The sequence below is a fragment of the Pinus tabuliformis genome, chromosome Q, assembly GCF_031772625.1.
Source record: "Pinus tabuliformis cultivar Carrire ecotype Pingquan chromosome Q, CPIR1, whole genome shotgun sequence".
Lineage (NCBI taxonomy): Eukaryota > Viridiplantae > Streptophyta > Pinopsida > Pinales > Pinaceae > Pinus > Pinus tabuliformis.
Genome location: NC_142296.1, coordinates 1050900048 through 1050913609, shown reverse-complemented (window position 1 = coordinate 1050913609; position 13562 = coordinate 1050900048).

Here is a 13562-nt window from a genome sequence, read left to right as displayed (position 1 = left end):
ACTAATTACAACTCAAATACAACTCATCCTTATCTCCTTAATTAAGGGATAACTTCCTCAATCAAAGGGATAACTGTTGCATGACTTCACAAAGACTTCATGTTTGAATTTCTCCCACTAATTAACTCAGGATGAATTAATTAATTATTTTTCAAACAGATGAATTAATTAATCATGAACCTACTGATGGATGTGTTGAATGCATTCAATAGCTAGAAGATTGGGGCAAGGGTGGGCAAGATATATTTTGAGAACCTCTCCCTAAAGGATGTTTTAGTTGGTAAAAATCATGAAGGAAAGGGAGGAAGGGGGGGTATCCTAAAACCCTTGGTGTTGGAAGCTCATCCAAAGAATATCCAATTATATGGGCGTAATGGCAGTTGAAACTTAGAGGAAAATACATTCCCAAAGAAGCTCAAAACCCAAAATTTGTAATCCCACTAAAAATCTTATAGAAGCATAGAAAGAGGATGAAGGACCATGCCTTCATCTACAAGTTTATCGGGATCTAACTAACAGAAAAAGGATATCAAAAAATAGATAAAACAAAAATGGAAATCGAAAGGGGAGGTGAATCTAAGGCTTGGGCCAAAAGGATTTTTTATGGTGATTTTCTCTAATCTAGAGGACAAGGCAAGACTATTTGAAGGGTGTATATAATTCATGAATAATCTCGGATTATACATAAGGAATTAGGAGGAATTACTTAACCCAGACAAAGAGGAGTTTATTGTGGGTCTAGTCTTGGTGAGGCTCTACTCTCTACTAGTTGATTTATAGATTCCAGAAATCCTGGAAGAAATTGGTAACTCCTTGGGAAATTTCATCAAAGTTTATGAGGTCACTAGAACAGGAAAGAGCATGACTTATGCTAGAATTTGTGTCTATATGAATATCTCTCATTTTCTTCCAGAATTGATAGATCTGAAGTATAAGGTAGAAATTTGGTCTCATCCATTGGAACATGAACATGTTCTATTCAGATGTTTCTATTATCACGAGAATGACCACCTATTCTTAGATCGTCTAATGAGAAAGGAGGAAATTCAAGAAGAAGGCCAACAAAGGGTGGGTGATGGATTCATGAGCATGCCCTTCCATCGTAGAAATATAAGGGGTCAAAGATCAAAGGTGAAAGAGAACCCTTTAAACAATGAGAATGTGTTTTCCAGCCTAGAGAATATGGAGGAATAATTTGTTCTATCGAAGGATATAGCTATGGAGGAGTTGCCACTGGAAGCCACAAGTGACAAAAAAGTAGCAAAGTGGAAGTCCCCATAAGAAAAAGCCCCACTAGAATGCGTTGTCTCCTTACCTGGGACTGGTGAAGTCTTATCGATGCTTGAGGAAAGCCCATATTATTTTACAGAGGAAGGATTTCTAATGGGACTTATCAATTGTTGGGTGCAGAAATACCTCTCATATATTCCCTAAGTTCAAATATAAATTTATGTGTAAGGGTATTTGTGTTTAAAAAGAAAGGATTCTATGAGAGAGATCAGAGAGAGAGGGCTAGGAGATATAAAGGGGGAGAAGGATAAAGGAAAACAATCAATGATAAAATAAGCAAAATGAAAAGGTAGAAAGACAATGAAGGATCCACTCTTTGTAACCTAGAATATATAAGAAAGCAAGAGGAGTTGTTGTGGAGAAAAAAATGAAGAGTCTAATGGCTGAAGGAAAGGGAGAAAATTTATAGTTTCTTCCAAAAATCAATGATTAAACATAGGAATAATAACTTGATATTCCCCCTAAAAGGTGAGTATGGGAAAAGGAAGCTTATTCATGAAGAGATTGAAGATGAATTGGTGTTCCATTTTAAAGATATTCCACAGGAGCCTCCTCGGAATAGATTGAAAACTATAAATCAGATCACAACATATATTCCTAAAATATTTGCTAATGATTAGAATGAAGTTTTGATGTGGAGGGTTAATTTTGAAGAAGTAGATTTTGTGGTGAAGGAAATGCAGAAAAACAAAGCCCCATGTCCAGTTGGTTTCACTTTGGAAATTTTCAAGGGGTGTCGGAACTTCTTGGGTGAGGAGGTTTATGAAGTGGTGGAGGAATCCAGGAAATCTCAAAAAATATAGAAAGGGTTGAATGCTACTTTTTTAGATTTTATTCCTAGGGCTAGAAAGAATAAAGAACCTAATGGATTCAAATCAATATCATTGTATAATTTCAATTATAAAATCATTTCACTTGGTAGAGTGAATAGAATGAAGCCCTTGTTGAATCAACTAACTGGCCCTGAAAATATTGGTTTTGTGGAAGGGTAGAATACCTCTGATGGAATAGTTCCGGTGCAGGAGGTGGTTCACTTTCTAAGATCCAAAATGTATCCAAGTATGATGATAAAACTCAATTTCTCTAAGGCATATTATAGGTTGAATTGGTATTTCCTCTTGTGGTTTAGATGCTTACGATTTTAGGCTGGATAATCTCATGGAAGAAAGATCAATTCACTCTCAACTGGAAGACTTTATGTAAGCATTATACGGTCTAATAAATAAGGAGAAGTATAACATTTTCTTTTCTAATTGCAATGTCTCAGTTCAATGGTGCTTGGCTAGGACTCTAGATTCCAGGATACATCCTTTCCTTCTAAGTATCTTGGTGAGCCTCTTGCACTTAATTCAAAGAAGCCAGTATGTTTCTAGGAGATGTTAGAAAAAATGGCGAATAAAGTTAAGAATTAGGCCTTCAGAGCTTTAAATTTAGTCAAGAGAGCAGTGTTAACAAAATCGATGTTACAGTCTATTCCTCTATACCAAATGGAAGTGATCCAAGAGGTATCATCAAAGAAATAATCATTAGCTGGAGGAATTTCCTTCAGAGAGGTGCTAACAAGACTAATAAGTGGGAATTGATGGTGTGGGAGAAGCTTTGTTTGCCAAAAGATGTTGGCGGGTTGGGCTTAAGAGACTTAGAAGCTTTATGTGAAGCACTGGGGGCTAAATTATGGTGGCCATGGGGGATGGGTGGTAAAAAAATTCAGAGACAAATATGGAAGAGAAAGTATAAGCCCCAATCTACTAAGGAAGCTTGTATTCAAGATCTCAATTACTATCCTGGATCCCAGTTTTGGATATGGGCACAAGTGAGTATGAAACTAATAAGAGACCATGCATTTTGGGAAGTGAGAAAAGGGGATATAACCAGGATTTGGGAGGACTCATGGTAGCATCTCCCATGACTATCGGAAAATTCAAAGTGGGTGGAGATAGAAAAATTTACTAAATCAAGGGGAGGCCAAAAGGTGGTGTGTTTTTGGAAGGAGAATTGTGATTCTTGATTTTGTTGAACCTATAAACTTAAGAAGGATTGGGAAGGTCAATAGGGAGAAATACCTTGGGATAGTTTTAATAAATAATTTGTGAAGAGGCAAGTTCAGATAGCTCATGGCCATGAAAAATTTAGGTGGGGTTATAATCTAATTGGTATGTTTACTTTTAATGAGGCATATGTCACCTTGGTAGGATATAAGGAAGTAGTGAAAGATTTGCTTTGGAAGGTGGTATTGTCTTGCAATATTTGGCCAAAGGTAAGCCACTTCCTTTGGTTGTTAATGAACAACAAAATTTTAACATGGGACCAGATCATAAGGACAGGTTTCCGAGGGACCTCTATATGTTTTTTGTGCTAATCTCAAGAGGAATCAATAGAACACATGTTTAATTCCTACCTATTTGTGGAGGAAGTTCAAAAATCGATTTTGGCAAATTTTGGTCAAATGAATTGAAACAAGGAAGATGTGGGCCTGGGGCTTTGTTAATGGAGAAGAGACATACATGCTATTGTGAAAAAAAATATTCGAGAAACAATTATTGTGGTTCCATGGTCTAGTGACGTTTGGAAAATGTTAAAAGGGGATGCATACATTCTTAGAAATATGGATTTGAGTGTGGGTACAATATTTTTCAACTCAAGGTCAACCATAAAGATGAGAAATAGTGAAGCAACAAGATTCTCCCCCATGGAAGGTTTCATCAAACTAAATTTTGATGGTGCATCAAAGGGAACCTTGGGGGTGGTAGGTTTGGGAGGTGTGATTAGAGATAGCAACTCCAATGTAATGAGAGTGTTCAATCAGAGTTATGACTCCACTAGTAATAACATGGTGGAATTATAGGCCCTCGAACATGGTCTCCTGATTGCAATAAGAGAGGGTTTCAAATCATTGCAGGTGGATGGGGATTCACGCTTTGTAATTAATTTCCTATAGCACTTGATCATATTTCAACCACCAGAGAAGGTAGTTAATAGCTGGAGATTGGAATTGCTGGTTTAGAGCATTAAAATTTTGAGTATATTTTTTTATTATATAACTACCCATCATTCAAGAAGATCTGGTAATAAGGTGGCATATTTTATTACCAATTTGGGTTGTCAGATAAGAGAGGTGGACATAGATGATTGTTGGCCCCACATGTGGACTATGATTAGAAGGAGGACGTCTATCTTTTGCTAGCAGGTGATAGGTGGATCCTTGATGGGGGTGTTATGAAGGGCGACAAGGGGCTTGGGTCTTTGTGCCCACCACCATCGGTGTATTAACAAATATTTATGGATGGCGTATGCACTTGGTACTTGGCATGAAACTCTCCTGTTGTTGCAGGGTTTAGGAGGTAATGGAGTATATAATCAAAAGCATTAGTGAAGTTGAGGATGGAAGAGATGAGGTTATTCATTGCATCCGGTTTATGAACGAAGTGGTAGTCATTGGTGTAAAATATTTAGTGAGGGTGGTGAATCCCTAGCTTATATGGTTTTGGGATTCCTTAGTCCTTACAGTGAGTAATTCCACATGCCAGAGTGAAGCTCTTGAGTCCTAGGTTTTCAATTCTTGGCCACTAGATATTTTTTGTCAGATTGATTATATACGAGAGGGGAGTCAACGACCCCCGACAAGGCTTTTCTGCTTTTATATGAAATTGGTAAGCCTTTTGGCCTTCTTTTGGTCCTCTTTCCTCTTGAGAAATAAAGTTTTTTTAATTCTTATGTGGGTTTATGTTATTAGGGTACTGGGTCTTATTTAAGGGATGGCTCATTTTTTTTAAGGTTTGGGCTTCTATGAAACTTCTACCCTTTTGGGGGTTGTGATATTTGAATTTGAGTCTACTTGGTATAGTTAAATTGAATATTTTGAGGTCGAGTGTTGTCAGGGAGTCTTGGAAAACAATTTATATTGTGTGTTGGAGGCGATGTTGGGTTATTTCTCCCTATGCTATTGGGTATTGTAGTGTCTAGATTCTAGTGTTTTATTTTGGGCGCTCAATGTTTAAGGGGTCTGAGTCTCTAACTGGAAAGGAGCTTCCCATCTCCCTTGGGTGTGATTCTATGTCAGAGGTAGCTTGTTCAATTGTAGCTTGTTCCATGCAATTTGGATTTAACTTTGTGGGTGTGAGCTGTTCTGCAATGTCGGATGTGTCTAGTAATGGTGGAAAGTATGGCCGAAGGCAGTCCACATTGAGCACTAGGTGTAGGCTAAGGAATGGGGGAATGCTAAGCTCAAATGCATTGTCTCCCATAGCCTTGGTAATGATGTAAGAACCATATCGGAGTATTCTGAGTTTCCGATAGGCTCCAGTAAGGCGTTCCTTTTGCAAATGCAACCAAACTTTGTCGCCCACCAGAAACTTGTGTGACACCTAATGTTGATCATATCACTTCTTGTACTTGGCATCTAATTTCTCCAGAATGTCATGGACTTCCTGGCGAATATGTTGGATGTGCTCAATGAAGTTGTTTGCCTTATCTGTTTCAGACTAGATATGAGTCGAATCTACGTGAGTAGCTGCAAATGGCATGGTATCAAAGCGGTCTGCTTTTTCTCTGTTTTTCTTTGCATGTCCCCAACGAGGTCAGGATATAAGGAGTTAGGGCTTGAATTGGTCAAACCTTTGCAAGACCAGCCTCGCAAATCCCAATGGCCTCCCATGGCGGATGAGAAGAAAGATGAGGTGGCAGGAGATCCTATCAAAATCTTGCTTGAAGAAGCCCTCAAGTGACAAAGGAACGCGATGATGGACAACTTTGTGCAGATCTTTCAATGGCTACCCAGAGGCGACGCATTGGCTTCCAACAGCTACTCTGGAAATGCCACGCCCTTTAAGGTACAAGTTAATTTTGAAATCCCCATATTCTAGGGTCAGATAGATGCAAATGTCGTAGATAAATGGTTAAATCTGCTAGAGGGTTATTTTTCTATTCATGAATTTTCGAGTTGGGAAAAGATTGTTTTCGCTCTTCTCAAAGTAGCCCCCCATGTTAAGGACAGATGGGAAACCTACTGCAAGGAAAAGGATGAAAATACCAGCTCACTATTTTTTAGGATATTCCGACACATAGGAAATAGTTAAGTACAACTTGGTCTAGTATAGAGTTAGGTATAGAGTTAGGTAAAGTGTGTTTCTTTACTATGTACATTTTGTAACTTACAATCCGACGGTCACGATATGTAGTGATCTGACGGTTCATTCTCTCCTTGGTATTACCGACACTTGATCCGTGGCTTAACACCCGATTGGTCCATGATCTCTATTTAAAGATCATGGAGGGTCATTTGTAGGGTAATCCGTCTATGAGAGAAGCATATGTAAATTTTCATTCTTTTATTAATAAATTGCCTGAAGTGGCCGCATTGGCTCAGGCCGTGGACTGTTTCCCTCTTTGAGGGTTTTAACCACGTCAAAATATTGGTGTATTGATCTGTGATCTGTTTGCGAGCGGTGTCCTTTGGTGTTCTGTCTGAGGAACTTACCCTGTAAATTCCTACATGGTATCAGAGCTATTTGAGGGCCGCGTTCGTTGGTGATCCAAATCTGAAGCCGGTAGAACTGCATCCGACAACTGTTTCCTAGATCTACTGTTTCTGACTGCTTTCGGGCCGAGAGGACTGCTCTGTTGTGTTGGGAGCATCTGTTCCAGTGAGGAACCCCTTTCGTTTCACGCGAAAAGGTTTCCGGTAGCCCTAGTTGCGTCATTTTTAAGATCTGGAGGTATACAATGTTTATTTGCAGTTTACAGTCATTTTCTCTCTGTTTATTTCGGTTTCGGTTTATTTAGCCTTTTTTATTACCGGATCTAAACCTTTCATTTCTGCGTATGCTCTTCGCCCCGTGACTCTGTGCGATCTGGGCAAATCAGAAATAGAAAGGAAGGATTTTTCTCATGCGTATGCTCTTTTCCGCTGCGCCTTAGTGTGATCTCGAAAAATCAGAAACATTGAGAAAAATATTTAGTTTTCGGCTAAAGATAACTTCGAGCTGCAAGGTTCGATTTTGAAAATATTTAGTTTACAGCTAAAGCTAACTTCGAGCCATAAGGTTCATTTATTTTATATGTCCATGTTGGGTTTTTTGTTTTTTGTTTTGTAGGAAAAAAGAGCTTTCTCAAAGCAAGCACGCAACCCAAAGCATCAACCCCCCCCCCCGGTCTCTCTCTCTCTCTCAAAATTTTTGTATAGCTCACTTGGTGCAAAGCTAATTTATGAGAGTAGAGGTCTTGGGTTCAAGTCTCCATTTTGTGGGGGCGGATTTTTCATTTCCGCACATTCCCGCACTTCGTCGGCGACTTCATCAAATTTTCTTCAAAAAGCCATAACTTCTTCATCCGAAAGCCGTTTTCAGAACCGTTTTTTTTGAAACAGCCTAATTTTTCGAGATATTTCCATTGCAACACTTAGTTTCAGCATCTATAGCTTCAGTTTTTTTTTTTTTAATGGAAAGTCCATGCCAAATTATTCTTGACAGCACTAACTACTTCCAATGGTGGTCCTACATTGTGGATTTACTTAGAAGTAAAGGTCTTTACAGAATAGCCACAGGCCAAGAGACCAAACTGAAAGATGAAGACAAGGCAGGTAAATGGGAAAATAGACAAGACCAAGCACGTGGGTTGATAGGGATGTCTATTTCTCCAGATCTTAGATTCCATATTGCAGAACTTGATACTCCTGATGAAGCAATGAAACAGATTACTAAAGTCTTTGGAATTAAAAATGAACTTAAAGCCCATCAACTTGAAAATGCATTGCTTACATTGGACCCCAATAATTTTTCTTGCATTGAAGATTTTTTTTCCAAGTTCAAGACCCTTAGACTTCTCTTGGAAGGTGTTAAGGTTAAGAAAGAAGATAGTAGCCTTATCTACTCCATTCTTACTAAGTTGGGACCAGCCTATTCTGTTTTTGTTTCCACCTTCCATTCTACAAGAGAAGCCTTCATTTCTCAAGGACAAACCTACAAGTCCCCTTCCTTTGATTCCTTTTGTGATTCTTTAATAAGAGAACAAGAAAAACTCTTACACCTTGGTCTTCTTCATCTTGTAACTCTTCTAAGAAAGCGTTAGCCACCCAGCAGCAACCAAATCCAAAGAATCCTAAGAAGTTGTATCCTAAAAAGAATGGTCCTAAACCAAACAAGGGTCCTAAGCAATTTCAGCCTCAAAATGAAAAATCATTTCAACAAAATGATAAGACAAATAAAAACAAAGGGAAGAAGACTGATAGACATTGCAACTTTTGTAATCGAGATGGCCACTTAGAATCCAAATGCTTTAAGAAGATGGAAGCCTTGGAAGCAACAATGAAGAAGCATAACATCCATTTGGAGCACTCTTCAACTTCAACTTCATCTTCAGGAATGGCACTTTCTGCATGTGGTTGTCAAGCATCACGGTCTGGCTATGCACTAAATGTATCTTCTTCTTCTCATTCTCATGAGTGGCTCATTGATTCTGGAGCTTCTTATCACATGGCCAAAAACAAAGCCATGTTTTCTCCTTTAAATGATTGTGACACCAAAAATATATATGTTGGTGATGATAGATCTCTTAGTGTTGTAGGGACTGGAACTGTTCATATAGACAATGGTCAGTTTAATGATGTATTATGTGTTCCAACCTTATCCTGAAACCTTCTATCTGTATATCAGATAACTCATTCAGGTGAAGGTAAAATTGTTGAATTTTCACCTCACGATGTTGTAATTAAGGACCTAAGAGATCCTAGAAAGATTTTAGCTACTGGCATCGCTGATGATTCCACAAGGTTGTATAAGTTTCACAACTTTGGGTCATCAAATCTTCCCTCAGTATTTGTTGCTCATAATGATGAAGTGAGCAAACTTTGGCATGAGTGATTTGGTCACTTAAACTATCGCTCTCTTCAGAATCTATGTAAAGAAAATATGGTGATAGGCCTTCCAATGGTATCTTGCAGAGATGGTGTTTGTTCCGGAGGTGTACTCGAAAAACATCGTCAGGACAGTTTTGAAAAACGTGCCTCTTGGCACACTTCAGCCCCTTTACAGCTCGTGCATAGTGATTTATGTGGTCCACTTCCAGTTGCTTCATTCTCTGGCTACAAGTATTTCTTAACTTTCATTGATGGTTTCTCCAGACGCACTTGGGTATACTTCTTAAAACTCAAGAGTGAAGTATTTAACATGTTCTTGGCCTTTAAGGCCTTTGTTGAAAAACAATCTGGACATCAAATTCTTAAGCTAAGATATGATAATGGTGGAGAATATGTTAAAAACACATTCATCAACTTTTGCACTGAGAATGGAATTCAAATGCAACATACTGTTCCATATACTCCACAACAAAATGGTGTAGCTGAAAGTAAGAATCACACCTTAAAGGAAATGGCTAATTGTATGCTTCAATCTAAAGGACTTAGTCTTAATTATTGGGCAGAAGAAATTAACTGTGCAAATTACATAATAAATCGCACTCCTACTAAGGTTTTAAAGAATATCACTCTAGAAGAAGCATGGAGCTCAATCAAACCAGATGTAAGTCACTTTTTTGTTTTTGGAAGTGAAGCATGGGCCCATATTCCAGATGAGAAACATAAAGCTTTAGAACCTGAGAGTGAAAAATGTATTTTTGTTGGATATTCTGAAGATGTCAAAGGATATAGACTTATTCCACTTAAGTCCAAAATTGTTATCATTAGAAGAGATGTAAAGTTTGCTGAAAATATATCAGCCTGCGAGCCTAGTTCACCGGATGTGCCACCTCTCCCTATCTCTTCTACTTTTGAAAATATTTCTTCTTCAGATGATGAAAGCGAGGATGAAAATCCTCCCCCACCTTCTCAGGATCCTCCTTTAGCTCCTCAGCTTCCAAAATGGGCCCATGCTACTCGGAATGCAGCAGGTGATCTTGCCAATGATCCTACAGATCAACGACGTACACGTTCTCAGTTCGAGAGAGCCTCTTCTTTACTGGCTCAAGCTTCAGTGAATTATGATCCTGACACCTTTGCAGAAGCTTCAGGCCATCCAGATTCGGAAGCAGCTATGAATGAAGAATATCATTCATTATTGGCAAATGATACATGGGATCTTGTTCCTCTACCAAAGGGACGAAAACTTGTTAGATGCAAATGGGTTTACAGAACCAAGTATGGACCAGATGGGAAAGTTGATAAACATAAAGCTCGTCTTGTTTCTAAGGGTTTTTCACAAGTTGAAGGCATTGACTACACTAAAACCTTCTCCCCTGTTGCCAAAATGAACTCTATCTGCCTTGTTCTTTCCCTTGTTGCTTCTTTCAAATGGGAAGTCCATTAGATGGATGTTAAATCTGCCTTCTTGCATGGGGACTTGCATGAAGAAACCTATATGGAACAACCTATCGGCTTTATACAAACAGACTCCAGCCTTGTATGTCGGCTTAAGAAATCCCTTTATGGTCTCAAGCAAGCTCCTCGAGCTTGGTATGCCAAAATGGATAACTTTCTTTTAGAAAATGGCTTTTCTAGGTGTCATTCTGACAATACTGTCTACACCAAGAAAGTGGGCAAGTCTCTTATCATTCTTGTTCTTTATGTTGATGATCTTATCCTGACTGGTAGTGATACCAACCTTATAAACCATGTGAAGTCTAGCCTTAAAAGGAAGTTTGAAATGACAGACTTAGGGCACTTACATTATTTTCTTGGTCTTCAAGTCTTGCAATCCAAGGAAGGTATTTCCCTTTCCCAATCCAAGTATGCCTGTGATATTCTACGCCATTTTCACATGGAAGACTGTAAGCCAGCCCCTTCTCCCTTTCATTCTGGAGTAAAACTTTCAGTCACTTGTACTTATCCTGAAGTTGATGCTACCTTATACCGTCAACTTGTAGGAAAACTTTTGTATCTAACCCATACTCGTCCTGACCTTTCCTTTGCACATGAAAGTCAATGGAAAGCAGCTAAAAGAATACTTCATTATGTTCGAGGTACAGTTTAGTTTGGGATTCATTACAGTGCCAAAGCAGCTCCTCTATTGGTTGGTTTCACTGATTCCAATTGGGCTGGTGACCCTGATGATCGGAAGTCTACTACAGGTTATGTGTTCACTCTTGGTTCAGGACCTATTACATGGGCTTGCAAGAAACAAGGTGCCATTTCTCTTTCTTCAGCAAAAGCAGAGTATCGTGGTGCCATAGAAGCTAGTAAAGAAGCCTTGTGGCTTCATCAGATCTTGTCAGAGTTTGGCTTTCAGCAGCAGCATCCGACTACACTTTGGTGTGATAATCAAAGTGTCATTCAACTATGAAAAGATCCAGTCCAACATCAGCACAACAAACACATTGAACTGCACATGCACTTCATCAGAAAGCTCATTCACGACCATGTTCTTGAAGTGCAATATTGTTCAACAGATGATCAAGTTGCAGACATCTTTACAAAGGCTCTCACCGAGGCGAAGTTCACTAAACTTCGATTTATGGTTGGAGTTCAGGAAGTTGTCACTAAGGGGGGATAGGCTCTAGTGCCTCCTTCCTTCTCCTATTGTGTCATATTTGTAAATCCTTCAATCCTATCCCAAGTTGTTCTTAAGGGGGGATGTTAGGATATTCCGACACATAGGAAATAGTTAAGTACAACTTGGCCTAGTATAGAGTTAGGTAAAGTGTGTTTCTTTACTATGTACATTTTGTAACTTACAATCTGACGGTCACGATATGTAGTGATCTGACGGTTCATTCTCTCCTCGGTATTACCGACACTTGATCCGTGGCTTAACACCCGATTGGTCCATGATCTATTTAAAGAGCATGGAGGGTCATTTGTAGGGTAATCTGTCTATGAGAGAAGCATATGTAAATTTTCATTCTTTTATTAATAAATTGCCTGAAGTGGCCGCGTTGGCTCAGGTCGTAGACTGTTTCCCTCTTTGAGGGTTTTAACCACGTCAAAATATTGGTGTATTGATCTGTGATCTGTTTGTGAGCGGTGTCCTTTGGTGTTCTGTCTGAGGAACTTACCCTGTAAATTCCTACACTATTTTCAGCCGCACCCACCTGGAATTCATTCCGAGATGCCATCAAGGAGCAGTACTACCTTGTCGGAAGCTATGAGTATCAATACAAGGTGAACCACACTGCGGCAGGGAAGGGACCAAGACGTGTCAGAGTTTACCAATATTTTCCATACCCTTCGCACAAAGTTGGGTATCAAAGATTCAGAGCAGCATTTGATACTCAAATACTGCGGCTGCCTGCACAAGTACATCCAAGAAGAAATAGAATTCCTGAACATCTCCTTGCTCATCATGGCATACCGATATGCCGTCAAGGTCGAGCAAAAGTCTAAACAGAAATGGAAAGAAACCAGCTAGGGTGATTGTAGCTTATCTCTGAGAAGAGATGTGGTGGCTACATGCCTCTAAATTGTCTTACAATGAGGCTTGAAGGCCTATTTATTGTTGAGAAACAATGGAAAACCCTAAACATCCAAAAACCTAACCCTAGAAGATGAAATGCCAAACTGTGGGCCCCGTTTGGGTAAATTGGTACATCAACTTCTCGGGGTCGTAACTTCGGCATATGATCTCCATTTGACACGCACAGTATCTCATTAGAAAGATCTATCTGATATCTACAACTTTGGAAGAGCAACATGGTTCCCCATCTTGCTCCCAGTTTTCCCAAAAAAAACGTCGTTTAGGGCCTCAAAACGGCTCCAGAAATTCAGGACCTGAAAAACTGCTAAAAATAGTAAATTGTGCTACAATTAAGGAAACCGAAAAGCTAAAAGAAACAATGGTGGGGTCCAAGTGGACTTGGTGGGTGGCCACCAATATCCACCTGGATCAAGTAATTAGGTGGAAATGACTATCTTGTAGAATTATTGTGGCTCATCAATAGTAATGTTGCAGGTTCATTGTAGATTTCCTATAACTATGTAATAGTTTAGCTGTGAGATTCATGTAGCCTGCTTATGACACAAGATTATGAAACACTTCAAGGAAAGGTAAGTCTGGAATCTAATAAAATTTCCACCCAATAGCTGAAAAAATATGACAAAACATACTCTAATAAAAATATTTTCCAAAATTTCATTTTACATACCAAAAAGGGTGGAAAACACTAGAAAAGGTAGGTAAGTTGTATGTAGGAAATTGTTAAAACTATGTAAAAAGGGTGGACATGCTAGGTACCATCATCTCCCACCAACTAATATTAGTGCATGTCCCCATGCAATTCTATTTGACCCTCTTGATTTGAGGACTCTGATTATGGAGTAATCAAGAAAATAGTGCTTTAATGATAGGAGT